Raw genomic sequence first — 14,382 nt, forward strand, 5'->3', positions numbered from 1 at the left:
ATAAAAAAATGAATGAGAGTACTCATCTATTTATGAAAAGCAGCTGGGACTCCCTAAATCCAAAACTAGCAAAAGTTTATTTGTTCTAAAATTGTTACAGCTTACAGCATTTCATTTATTTTCATCAGCTATGTTAGGTTTTGTGAAAACCTTTCTTGTATCATGTACCTTCTGCAACACACAAAAACACCTTGCTTTGTTTTTCTCCTAAATAGCTACATAATTAGGTAGATTATTTCATGTGTCTGTGCCTGTGTTTGCTGAAGAGAACAAGCCAGATAAATTAGCACTTAGCAGAACTCACAATAGCACATAATATGCCCTTGTGTTTCATATAAAGCTTTATTTGTCATTCACGGCTGGTTGGCAAAACTGACTTTGCTTTTGAAAATGACAGGTGGTACTCTGGTGAGATCTGTATGGAGAAAGAAACAACCTTCACCAAGACAGTTTCTGTCAATAGCTCCCATGATTTAGTATTCAATCTGAGCTTATGTTTCTTCTAAAGTTCTGTTCATTTGCATCTCTTAGGTCTGGCAACACCAAAGTACTTTAATAATTGGGATTCTATACCACAAGGCTAGAATGGCAGGCTTCCTCTCTTCTCCACAGGCCTGATTAAAAGACAGGTGAAGTTCAGTATATTTCAATAAGCCTCAACATTCCATGTCAGGAATCAATAGCCCTCCTTCTTTTTTTAGGGGTTATTAAATTGCAGCTGTAACATTAGCCTTCTTTATCTAATTGATTGTCTTTTCACAGGGCTAAGAAAATCAATAGCAGTCAATGGGACTGCCCTGTTTTTACCTAATAGATGTTTTCTCCTAATTGGCTGCCTGGGTGGCTTCACCGAGCTCAGTATGTTTTCAGAAGTCCACAGTATGTTGCAACCCTTGTAAACTATTTTACCCTGTGCAACAGTTATTGATTTTATAATGAAATCCAGAAAAATCAATAGCAATCAGGAATATAGATCAGGATTCCTAGGTACTTATGACAAAGGGCAAACTCACTTTGCTACCATTTCAAACTGTGATTCAATTAAACATGTCCTTAAAGCATTAAATTTTTCAAAGATTTTGATCAAAGTCACTTGATTTGTTGTCCATGACCTGGCTCAGAATCTAAGAATCAAAAGATACTAATTAAAAAATAACATAGAAGTACTTAATGGACTAGTTCCTTACAAAATGAAATAAATCAAAATGATGCATTTCCTGGGAAAATGAAGCTTATCAAAAGTCATTGTACACAATATACAGTCATTATAGTAATTCCTGAGAATTAATAATAAAACGCATAACTCAAATAAAAAAGATGTATTTGATTAATTTGTCAAATTCTTTACATTTTTGAATCCCAGTAAGCAGCATTGCCCAGCATGGGTGAAGCACAAGTGTGTTCTAACTCATCTTGTATCTCAGAATCTGTGTTCAAATTCCACCCCTGAATGCTATTACATTTTTCTACCTGTATAAATAAGACAATGGTATGAATAAATCAGTCTGTGCCATAATCAGGGTATGAAGTTCCATGAGCAACTGTTTTCTTTTTTCACAAATTAAAAGATGTTACTATTAATTATGACTTTAAAAATGTTTATCTCCTGTTATATTTGTTCTTCCACATTTGCTTGATTATTGCTAACTTCTATTGTTTGTTGTTCATTGTTATACAACCCTGATTTTAGAATCTTAAGTTTCTTGTTATCTTAAGTTCTAAATTGTACATATCTGTCAGGTATATACTCGGTATCTGTTTTTATTTCAATTCTGGATGAAATGTGCATGTTTATATTCTTAAATCCTACTGTGTCTGATTTCTATTTAATAACAAAACAAAGAGTAAAAACTCAGAAATTACTATCTGGGGCCTGTGATTTTGTAAACGATACTCCTTTTTTCTTTTGTATTGGAAAAACCCAGATATTATCATTTCTCAAACCAGAATCATAGGCTGCATAGCAGTTTCCCAATACTTTCCAGTTTAGCATGCATGTAGCTTAGTCTTTTATTATTCTCTCTGAATTGACATGCCCTGTTAAAGAGTCATGCCATTTAATATGTCTAACCATGATGGGGATGACAGTTCCATAGTCAGTGACAGTCAACCCATGTCTGTGGAGCAGTCCCCTTCTCTAAAATCACACATGGTATATTTCTATTTGACCTCAGCTCTACCAGTTGCTCCTCCATTATCTGGCAAATGAGGAGATAATTAAATAAATAAATTACACCATAAACCAAGCACCATTATTAAATATAGGACTTTCGCCTATATGGTTCTGTTCTGAAAGAATCCAGCGTCAAGAAAAGATCCAGGAAAAAGACTTTTTTATTCACCTGGATTTATAGAATGGGGGATAGGAGCTGAGGGTTGGGGAGAGCATTGACGATCATGGTACTTTTCTCAAGCCTAACAGAGACAAGTCAAAGAAAGGCACCAAAGGGTCATACAGACATTGTCAATATCATCCACATGCCTCAGAACATAATGCTAGTTGGTCTAGTTAAAAGAATAAATCAGTTTTCTTCCTTGTATTTTAGCATAGACTAAATAGTGGTAAAAATTGTGAAGTGCACAAATTAGTTTCCAGTTTCCACTCCCCTGTCCTATGGTGGCCCCTCAATTCTCTTGGAATTATTTATTTTGGTGTTCTCTTGCTCTCCTATCCTCTTATATGTTGGTTCATGAATTAACTGATGCATGCTAAGTATGAATGACTGATAAATGTCATCTCTCCTAAGCAGAGCAATACTTAATATGAATCAAAACATAATGCCAAAATGTGAATCATTAATATAGAAAGTTTAGATCACAGATATACATCTTGGTATTTTTTAAAGACTCATTTTATGTAAAGTGTTAAGCTCACATGACATCTTTTGAAGTAAGAACACAGTATAACTGTATTCAGAAGCATAATAGAAATAAGTATACAGGAAACTAAAACATGTTTTATTTATCATGTTTATCATAGCCACTTACCATGTATAAAGTGCTTTTTTGCCTGAAATAGTTTCTGACTTGGTTATTGTGCTACTCATGGCCTTAGACATCATCGAATGTGGTAAAGTTTATGAGTCAGTAAATTAACGTTAATTACCCCAACATTCCCCTCATTTTGATCAGTGAACAACAATGTGAATTCCTGAATTAAAAAAAGCAAATGTTGTGTGATCAGAATATTAGTCTTTGCAATCAGAAGATTTTGGCAGCACCTTCTCTATTTCTTTCGATTGTATGTACAGTATTCAATGAACCACATTTATTCCTCTTTTATTCTCAAATTGATCTTAGCCATTTTTAAACAAAAGCACTATTTTTTTTTTTTTTTTTTGGAGTTGGAGTCTCACTCGGTCGCCCAGACTGGAGTGCAGTGGCCGCTCCCGGCCACCGCAGCCTTGCCTACTGGGCTCCAGCAATCCTTCCGCCTCAGCCTCCCGAGTAGCCGGAATTACAGGCATGCGCTACCACACCCGGCTGATTTTTTTTTGATTTATTGTAGAGATGAGGTCTCGCTGCCCAGGCGGGTCTCGAACCCGTGGGCTCAGGCAATCCACTCACGTCAGCCTCCCAAAGGCGCGGGATTACAGGCTGAGCCACCGAGCCCAGCTAAAAGCACTATTTTAAAGCCTAAATTGAAATGAATTAAACATATATGGCAGTGTGTTTTATGTATGTATACATGTGTACATTTATGTAATCGTATATGTACATATATATTTCAATGACTGGGTGCATATAAACATACATGCATATATTCATACAATAGTTGCTATGACTATTCAGACAAGACAGATTTCAATGATGAGTATATTTCTTCTACATCTCCAGAGAAGAGCTCATCACAAATACAAAAATGACATTATCAAGTTATAAAATAATGTTCACTGTGCAGCCGCTGCTTCTTCATCTCTTACCCCTATTATGTGAGCACCACTACTGTCATAATTATCATTATAAATCCAGTGCTATTATAGTTCCAATGATAAGGATGGTGATTTTGTGGCTTATTTCATTTGAAGAGTTGTAGTTATCTTTTTATACATTTTCTCACGTCTCAATTAACTCAACTCAGAAGACCTTTTTAGATACCTAAACATAAAATATTTGTATCAGAGAGCAGGGGTAAATGGAGAGAAATATTCATCTTCATTCTTTTTTCTTTGAATGTCCTTTTTAGGATTGGGAACAAGTACACTGCATTGTAATCCAAATAACCGAAACCATTTTCAATTGTTTTTTAAAAACTTCTCTACTTACAAAAGTGAATCATTGTTCTTAAACTTCTATAAAACTTCATTTACAAATAGGAGAAAAGGAAAGCAGTTTCAAACAACACAATCTTACCTGTAAGCTTAAACTGAAATTTTATATTTAAATTCTGTGTGTCAGATCAGAAATACTATTTATCGGTCAACCATTTTATTTGTATCTCTGAAATGGGATGTTTATTATGCTTTTAACAGAAGCATATCAATTGGTGATTGTCATGCAAATATTAATTGGTGTCTGTCTGACCATAATCTTAGAAGAAAGCAGGCTCCAGAGTATCCTTGAATAAACAAAGACACATGAGGAGCCTGCAGAAGGACAAGGTGCACAGCCAAGGAGATGAATGTCCCCTACATAGAAACTAAGTTTATAGCAGTCTATTCCATCTGGATTGTCTTTCCCCTTTTTTTTATTCCTGCCTTCGTTTGCTTTGCTAGATGAAAGCCATAAGTGATATTAAGAATATAATCATCAGAAAGTAATGTTTATTATGCTGAGAACTAAGAGGAAGAACTCTTTAAGAAAGAACAAGAACAAGGGATTTATCTGTGTTTGCCACAGAACAAAAAAAGCTGGATATTTTAGGAACTGAGACAAAATGATGACAGTGTCATGGCTAAATTCTAACCTCCATAGGCTGGATTGTCACAGGTTATTGAAAAGCCTGTTGGCAATAATACAGTCTGTCTTGAGTTGGAAACAGGTCTCTCTTTGACAGCATAATGAACCATAATTGTTACAACACTTGGACTTCACATGAAAATTAGAGTAACCTTATGTAGTATCAGTTCTGAAGTGAGTGTCCATGATTTTTAAATATTTCTTAGATTTTTGCATCCAAAAGAATTAAAATCATCTGTCTAGCTGGTTTATCAACAAAGAAAATGTAGTATCATTGCCCTTATCATGAATATCAGAAGCATATGAAAATAATTTTTCCAAAACATTTATTTATAATGTGCTTATATTGCAAAGGGAGCATGATTTCAAAAGAAATGAATAGCTCCAATGGGATACCAGCTGTGACAAAGACACTTTTTGACACCACGTTGATCTGTTATGTTGAAGATTGACTGAACACTTCCTGGAATACTGGCATTGGGAGAAGTAATAGAGTAATTGAAGATTTTATAACCCTCCCACATTCTATGAAGAATTGTTTAATTTTTTAGAGATTTGCTTCTATGTACACTTGAAGGTTAGTGTGACATAAAAAGGCAGAATTTCTCTTTAAAGATGGAATAAAAGTAAACACTCTATAGAAATGAAAAAGAAAAGCCAACTCTGTTTCCAACTGGGAAAGTGATTGCTATCTAGACTCAATTCCCTATAAGTTCTATTCTTCCTTGGATCTCTAGGGATCAAGATAAAGTGGGGAGAAGTTGAAAGTGCAGGAACAATGGAGAGGGTCAGAGCTGGGTTGTATGATACTAGGACTCAGTGAAATTCCCTGTGAGATCTTATTTTATAAGATCAGTCATTCTGCCTTGACAACCTCAACAGCTTATATGGCCCAGTGTGTTATCATAATTTATTGTTTGAATATGATTATAACATTTAATATGTGTGTTTTAGTGCATGGGATGTTTTGGTGAAATATTTGACGGTAGTATTATGTATTAATTCATTTAATGTATACTTATAGCATGCTCAAACTCCAGGTATTCTTCCAGGTACTAGGTGAATAAGCCGAAATCCTTACCCTCATGAATCGTACATTATAGAAGATTATTATGAAAAAGCATATTGTTGCTATTAACATAAACTCTTTGGCTTAATGACCATTAACAAGTCAGTATGCCTTTTAGTCTCAGCTTTAGACTCTATATCAGTACATATTATTTAGATCAGTATTTATTAAGAATCTATTATAGGTTAATATAATTCTCAGTCTGGTAGCTAATAGTCGCAACATATACATACCTTGCCATAATGTCAGTGTGCTTTTCTTGTTATTGTATTACTGTATTACTACTTCTGTGACCATACTCTCAAATTCCAAATTATCTTAAATTGCTCTCCATCTAGATGTCAATCAGTCATCAGGAAGGGCTATTTATCTCTGTAAATTTCATATTCTTTTACCAGCCCATTTTTATAGCAAACATTCTTTCCAAACTTCATTTATAAGTTACTTGAATAAGCTTCAAGAAAAACCCAGAATTAGTGTCTTCAGAAATTCCAAATGATTTTTCAAGCAAATTTTCCTTCATATTATGCACAGCCTACCAAGCAATTGAAATTTGCCTGTATTCTGTACTTAGCTTTATTTTTTGTAATGTATCTTCTTTAAATATATTAATATATTCTGTGTTAGACATATCGATAAGTTATTTTTACCTATATTAGCATATTGATAAGTCATTTTTACCTATACTAACTGGATTCAATGAGGAAAATTGTCAAAACAATTCTTCAAAGCTAGTAAAACCCAAATTACCATTCAACCACTGTGAATTATAATGTGTTAATATTTATTGAATTAAATTTTTGTTTACACACAAAAACAGGGATCATGACATACATATATAAATGTTTAATATACACTCAAGTATGTTATTGATTATTGACAATCATATATCCATGTAACCATTATTCCAATAAAAATATATAAAATTTCTACAATCTCAGAAAACTCCTGTCATTTTTAAGTTAATCTCCTCTTCATCCCCAAATTCAAGAATAGAAAGATCCCTAACTGTTTCTCAAGATCCAGAGCAGTCCTTGACAGAATATATTCATCATTTGGAAATAATCCAGCAAAGACTAGAGGGGGTGCCACCAGATTCCACTTTAAAGAAATCCTGCCACCAGAAGATTAAACAATGAATAAAATCCTTGTGGCTGTTACCTGTGACAGACAATTCTCTTTGAGGAAAAGATTTGTTTTTCCCTTTTACTAAAGAAGCTTGTGGGATGGCATGGGGTATACTTCATGTGCTGTGACACTGGGCATGAATGCCATTAATTGTTTTCACTTTTATGAATTGCTGCAAAGCCAGGTGGAGCATTTTCTATGTAACCTCAGTATGTTTTAGCTTTTTACCTTCATGAGGTAATGGGTACTCCAATGCGTCATGGCTATATATGTGCTGTTCTGTGCCTGTCGGTGGAACTACCCTGCTGCCCCCAAGAAAAGTAAGCAGAGAAAGACTTCCTGTTGTTTATTGTCTTAAAGTGTACCGATGGAAACTTTGCTTAAAAATAAAAACAAAACAGTAAGAAAAGAGGGAATAAAATTTTAGCACTGTTTTGTGAATAAAAAAAAAAATCTCCTCACTAATTTCTGTCACTAGAATATACGCTTGCCTTTTTCTTGAATTTTATATAAATGAAATCATTCAATAAATACTCTTCTATGTCTGCCTCCTTATGAATAGTTTGTTCTTTTTATTGCTAAGTTGTTCTATTACATAAACAAAACACAGTTGTTTATCTATTCACCTGTTGAAAGACATTTGAGTTATACCAACACTTAGTACTTTTTATCTTTTACATTTTATGTTTTCTAGTGTACGTATGTTGTTAAGTTGCATTTCGCTGGTAACCAATGAAGTTGAGTATTGTGTGTGTGTGTGTGTGTGTGTGTGTGTGTGTTACTGGACCTTCTTTTGTAAAGCACTTGCTTAAGTCTTTTACTTGTTTTTTTTTTTGCATTGCTTGTCTTATTATTTTTAATTTTTGAGTACTATGCATATATTCTAGAAGGAAGTTATTTTTGTCAGATTATGGTTTTTTTTTCTTTTTAAAAATATTTTTAGTTTAAAGATGTGGGGTACAATTCAGTATTAGTTATACAAGTGATCATTGTACAGGCAAAGTTTGAACCTCCCTTTGGTCCCTACTTTGCCTGGTTTGAGATCAGGTACCCTTATTGATGTCATGTGTCCCTCCTCCTTTCCCCCTCCCATAGCAGTGTCCTGCTACTGCCAAAGCCTTTCTTATAGTATTATGGTAAATATTCAGGGTCCACTTATGAGTAAAAATGTGATACTCAGTTCTTTGTTTTTGTGATAGATCACTGAGTATGATAGACTCTAAATCCATCCAAGTTGCTGCAAAGTCCATGTGTTTGTCCTTCTTTATGACTATATTCTATCGTGTATACATACCACATTTTTTTTATACCAGTCCAGTTTCAGTGGGCGGCACAATTGGTTCCATGTTTTTTGCTATTGTGAATAGTGCTGCAATAAACATGCCTGAGCAGGTATACTTTTGGTAGAATGATTGAGTTCCTCCAGATATATTCCCAGTAGGGGAATCGCCAGGACATATGGAAAGTCAATGTCTAGTTCTTTAGAAATCATCACACTGTTTTCCATAGAGGTTGATAGTTTCCACCAGCAGTGTAGAAGTGTTCCCTTTTCTCTGAATCCTTGCCAGCATCTGTTGTTTTTTGTTTTATTAATTATGGCCAATCTTACTGGGTATCTCAGTGTGATTTTGATTTGCATTTCTCTGATGATTAATTAGACTGAGCACTTTTTCACATGTCTGTTGGCTGCCTGTATGCTTTCTTTTGAGAATCATATATTAATGTCTTTTGCCCACTTTTTAATGAAGCCATTTTTTTTTTTCCTTTTGGCCTGTTTGAGTTCCTTGTAGATCCGGTATGTTAGGCTTTTGTCAGATATGCAGTTGGCAAATATTTTTACCTATTCTATAGGCTGTCTCCCCACTCTCTTGATGATTTCTTTTGCTTTGCAGCAGCTTTTCAGTTTAATGAAGTCCCACTTGTCTATCTTATCTCTTATAACTTGGGCATCTGGGGTTTTGATCAGGAATTAGTTGCCTACTCCGATTCCCATAAGGGTGTCTCCTGTGTTTTCTAAGATTCTTATACTTTGAGGTTTTCTGTTTAGGTCTTTGATCCATTTAGAGTTGATTTTTGTGTGTCGGTGATAGGTAGGGGTCCTGTTTCAATCTTCTGCATGCGGCCAACCAATTTTCTTTTTCTTTTTTTGAGTTGGAGTTTCACTCTGTTGCCTAGGCTGGAATGCAGTGGCACAATCACGGCCACCCCAGCGTCCACCTGCTGGGCTCTGGTAATCCTTGCGTCTCAGCCTTCTAAGTAGCAGGAACTACGGGCATGTGCTACCACACCCGGCTAAGTCAACTAATTTTTTTAGTGTGGCTTATTGTTTCATTTTCTTAATAGTGCTTAGTTTACTTTTTACTCTTAGGAGATCAAATTTTTTTAGCTTACATATATGAGTGAAAACATGCAGTATTTATCTTTTTGTGCCTGACTTATTTTACTTAATATACCAAGCTCATTCTGCTTGACAAGAGTAGTATGATTTCATTCTTTCAATGGCTAAATAGTATTCCATTGTGTATATATACTACATTTTATTTATCCACTTATTCATTAGTGGATCCTTATGTTGATTCCATATCTTAATTATTGTAATTAATGCTTCAATAAACGTGAATGCAGCTATCACTTCGATACATTGAGTTTCTTTCCTTTGGATATATGAGTAATAATGGAATTGTTGGATCATACAATAGTTTTATTTCTAATTCGTTAATTTTCCTAGTTGGAATTGTTTGAACCTTCAGTACAACATGTAATGGAAAGGCGAATGAACATCTTTGCCTTGTTCCCAGTTTCAATTGTATGGGGCAAGCTTTAGAATTTCAATATTAATGTTATGTTTTTCACATATACCTTTTATCATTTTGAAAAAATTTTCTCCTCTTTTTGATTTGTTGAGAGCTATTTATCATGAATGAGCATTCAAATTTATACCATAAATGTTCTACATCTTTTGAAATGAACACATAACTTTTTAAATTCAGTAAATGTGGTAGAATACATTGATCTTAAATACTGAACAGACTTGTATAGAATAAATCTTACTTGCTAATTTATCTATTGCTGGATTCAATTTGATAATGTTTTCCTGAAAATTTTGTTTCCAGTTTCATTAGAAAGGTTGATCACTAATTACTTTCTGGTATTGGCTTTGTCAGATTTTGGATGAAGGACATGGTAGAATTATAAAATCACCCTTAATTTTGATTAAGTTTTCCTTCATATTTAATAAAATTGTCTGGTGAAGTCATCTCAGTCTAGAGTTTCTTTATTGGAAGATTTGTTTTGTTAATTTTATTCCTTTAATAAGTATAGGTTTAGTTAAATTTCCTCCTTTTTCCTCAGTCAGCATTGGAAAAATGTATTTTTGAAGGATTTTGATCTTTACACCTGTGTTTGCAAAATACTGTTTATAATATTTTATCATTACTTTTTTGATGCCTGTCAGGACAGTAATAATATTTTCTTATATATTTTTAATGTAAATAATTTATATTTTATCTCTCTTTTTTCTTTGATTAGTCTTGCTGGGTTCTTCATCAATTTTATTAATCTTTTCAAAAACCAGCTATTGTTTTGTCAATTTTATTTATTATGTTTTCTATTTTTTACTTTCTGCTCTGATTATTTCTATCCTTCCATTTACACTGAGTTTAATTTTAGTTTTCCCTATTGTGACTGCTGCTTTTTTCTTGCCTTCTTTTTTTATTTTTAAACTAAAAAAAAAAATTTATTTACTAAGACAAGGTTTTGCTTTGTTGACCAGATGAGTCTTAAACTCTTGGCCTCAAGTGATTTTCCCTCCTTTACCTTTGGAAGGACTTAGAGGCATGATCCACTATACTCAGCCTCTTTCTTGTCTTCTTTTTTAAAAAATTATTTTCAACTGTTTCCATAGGGCAAATCATATGCATACCTAACTTTCTGAAAGTTAAGAGTAAATTTTGTCTTTCTCCACACTTCACTTCTGACCTATTTTACTGGCTACTTCTTTCTTGCCAGTTCAAACTGTCTACCTAGCTTTGTTCATTGTCCAAGTATAGAAAACTTAGTGCATGTCTGATGACAAGTTTTCTCTCAGCATGTGTTCATCTAAAAAAGTTTTTATTTCATTCTCATTTTTAATGGAATTTCCCCTAGCTATAGAATTTTAGGGTGACTTATTTAGCATTGGTTTCAGCAGTTAGACTAGGAATTGCCTGTGTGTGTGTGTGTGTGTGTGTGTGTGTGTGTGTGTGTGTGTTTGTGTATTTACCATTTTGGAGGTTTTCTGAGATGATGAATCTGAAAATAGTGATTTTCATCAAATTTGGAATAATTTGGACTGTTATTTATGCAAACATTTTTGGCTTATTTTTTAAAACAGTTTTCTCTGTCTGCTGCCTTTAAAAACAAGTATTTTGATCATTTGTTTTGTACCTAGAGTGTTCATCTTTCTTCATTAGCTTTCATCTGTTTTTCAGATTAGAGTATTTCTATTGGTCTTTTGTAAAGTTCAATGACTCTTCCAAGTGCTTTCTCCAATCTCCTACTCCACACTTCCAGTGAAATTTTTTTTCACTTATGTTTTTATAATTTTCAGTTCTTTTGAGTCTTATTTTATAGTTTAAATTTCTTTATTGCTATTCCTTATCCATTTCCTCACTAATATCATATATTCTTTTAATTTTTTGAGTAATTCTTTGCTTTTGATAATATATTAATGAGAGATTTTAAAAAACCCCTTTCCTGTTATCTTAATGTTGATTGCCATTGAGTATTGCTATGGAGGTTTTTTTCATGACTCTAGGCCACATTTTCCTGTTTCTTTGCATGTGTTATCCACTATGCATTATGCTTTGTTGATAATTTTTGGAGATTCTGATTCTATTTTTTGTCACTTCTACAACTGACTGATTATCTTGAACTTGTTGCAGCCTAGTCATTTTTGCAGGACAGTTCTGCAGAAATCTAAATAAGACGTACCAAATCTATCTCCCCTGAAGATCTTTCCAGGATTTCACTTGAGACTTTGTTGGAAAGGAGTCAAACTAAACCTTACAAGAAGACATTGTTCTTCCTGTTAGTTCATAGTCTTTCTGGATTCGAAGCTGGATGACCACATTTTTCACCATATGTTAATTTGCTAACAATGTCTCTTCACTCTCCATGTGCCTGACCTGCAAAATTTCCCAGCACTATTTAATCTATACTGCCTCTATGCTGTTCCCCACCACTTTTTTAGGTTTCTATTACTAGGAATGAGTGGACTATACATAATATCACTAATTTAACATGAGAGCAATTTTATTTATTAAACATTTCAGTACTTGTAAGTGTTAAACATTTCAGTACTTATAAGTGTTCTATTTTTTATTTTACTGTTCTGGTAATTTTTTTGTATAGTGCACAGTAGCATATTGTTTAATTAATTTGTTTATATATTTTCATATCTATAAGTGAACATCCCTTTTCACTAATTTATTGTCAAAATCTTGTGATTACACTTGCCTTTTTCACATTTCATTTGAGCCTAAGAATAAGTTTGTCAAAGTACCTGTGTATATGTATGTGAATATATTATATTCTTGTATACATTTATTTTAAAAGGCTTTTTCTTTTAAATTCTCTCAAATGAGAAAACATACATTTCTTCATATACATCATTCAATATTGTCAAATTTTATTTACACATATTTGCCAATTTTTATTGAGGTTATTCCCCTAACTTTGTTTTTCAAAATTGCTATGATGAGTGTGATTTTCTTCATTTAAATTTTTACAGGTTGTTAATAGCATGTTGAACAGCTATTTCACTTTGGATATAAATTATATAGTTAGTCACCTTACTAAGGACTCATACTATTTCTTTTAAATTTTAAATTGATTACCTCGTATGTAATAAATAGATAATATTCTGAAATAAAACAAATTATTTTTGCAAATGTATTTTTAGCAGATACTTGTTTGCATACATGTAGTGACTAAACCATTTAGAAAAGTATTTAATTACAGTTTTGATAGAAGATATGCTTGCCTAATATATTCATGCACCACATAATAATGTTTCAGTCAAGTGCAGGCTTTACATATGATGATGAGCCCATAAGATAATAATGGAATCAAATAATAATTTCTATTTCCTAAATGACATCTTGATAATCCTAACTCTCTGTAGGTCTAGCATAATGTGTGTTTTGTGTCTTGGTTTTTGCAATCAAGTTTATAAAGAAAAAAATTAAACATTTTAAAAATAGAAAAAAGCTTTAATAAGAATATAAATAAAATTACTTTTATTTAGCTGTTATTATTTTGTACAATATTAATCTCTACAATGTGTGTTTTAAGCTCAATGTTATTATAAGAAAGTCTAATTATTAAAAAAAGTTAAGTTTATAAAGCAAAAAATGTTACATTAAGCTAAGGTTAATTTATTATTAAAGAGAGATATTTGTATGAGTCTAGTGTAACCTAAGTGTACAGTGTTTGCAAAGTCTACAGTAGTACACTACAGTAATGTGCTAGGCCTTCACATTTGCTCACCACTTACTGACTCACCTAAAGCAGTCTCCAGTTCTGTAAGCTTCATTCATGGTAAGTGCCTTATACAAATGTACCATTTTTTATCATTTATACTGTATTTTTACTGGATCTTTTTATGTTTATATATACTTAGACACACCAGTAACATTGTGTTATAATTGCCTACAGTATTCAGTACAGTAGCATGTTGTACAGTTTGTAGCGTTGGAGCAATAAACTCTAACATATAGCCTAGGTGTGTAGTAAATTCTACCATCTAGGTTTGCGTAAGTACACTCTATGATGTTCGCACAAGGACAAAAATTGCCTAGTGATGCTTTTCTCAGATGTATCCTTGTCATTAATCAATGTATAACTGTATTTGATTTTAGTGAACATATTTCCAAAGTCTTATTTATAAAGATGCTAGTTGGTAGTTTAAAATACGGTATTTATCATGTTAAAATATATGCTTCTATATCTAATTTCTATCATAATTATATATACAATTAAATAAAATACACTGTAGTGTCTATTTGGATGATCTTATAAACGTACTCCTTCCATTTTGTGGGGTGGTTAATTTTATTAAAACTTTTGTTTTGCATGCTCAGTATAAACTTTAAAGCTTAAAATATCCAAAAGATTTAAACAAATATAAAATAATTTTATTTTTATTAAATGAAACAGAATTATATAGTGAACTTTTATAAAGTAAATTTACCTGTTGAAATAACGTCTCCTTTATATTTTAAAAGTATATACCTTCACTTTCCTTC

At 32.7% G+C, this 14,382-nt stretch overlaps 1 long non-coding RNA gene across 1 annotated transcript in view; it reads right to left on the minus strand.

The window, feature by feature from the left end:
- Window positions 1–323: 323 nt before the first annotated feature.
- LOC110596024 overlaps window positions 324–14,382 on the minus strand; it is a 29,549-nt gene continuing 15,490 nt past the window's right edge. Inside the window, exon 4 of the long non-coding RNA XR_002482213.1 lies at window positions 324–614. This is a non-coding gene — a long non-coding RNA (uncharacterized LOC110596024). The remainder of the gene's footprint in view (window positions 615–14,382) is intronic.

The sequence above is a fragment of the Carlito syrichta genome, unplaced genomic scaffold (assembly GCF_000164805.1).
Source record: "Carlito syrichta isolate Samal-C Ts95f unplaced genomic scaffold, Tarsius_syrichta-2.0.1 Scaffold305770, whole genome shotgun sequence".
Lineage (NCBI taxonomy): Eukaryota > Metazoa > Chordata > Mammalia > Primates > Tarsiidae > Carlito > Carlito syrichta.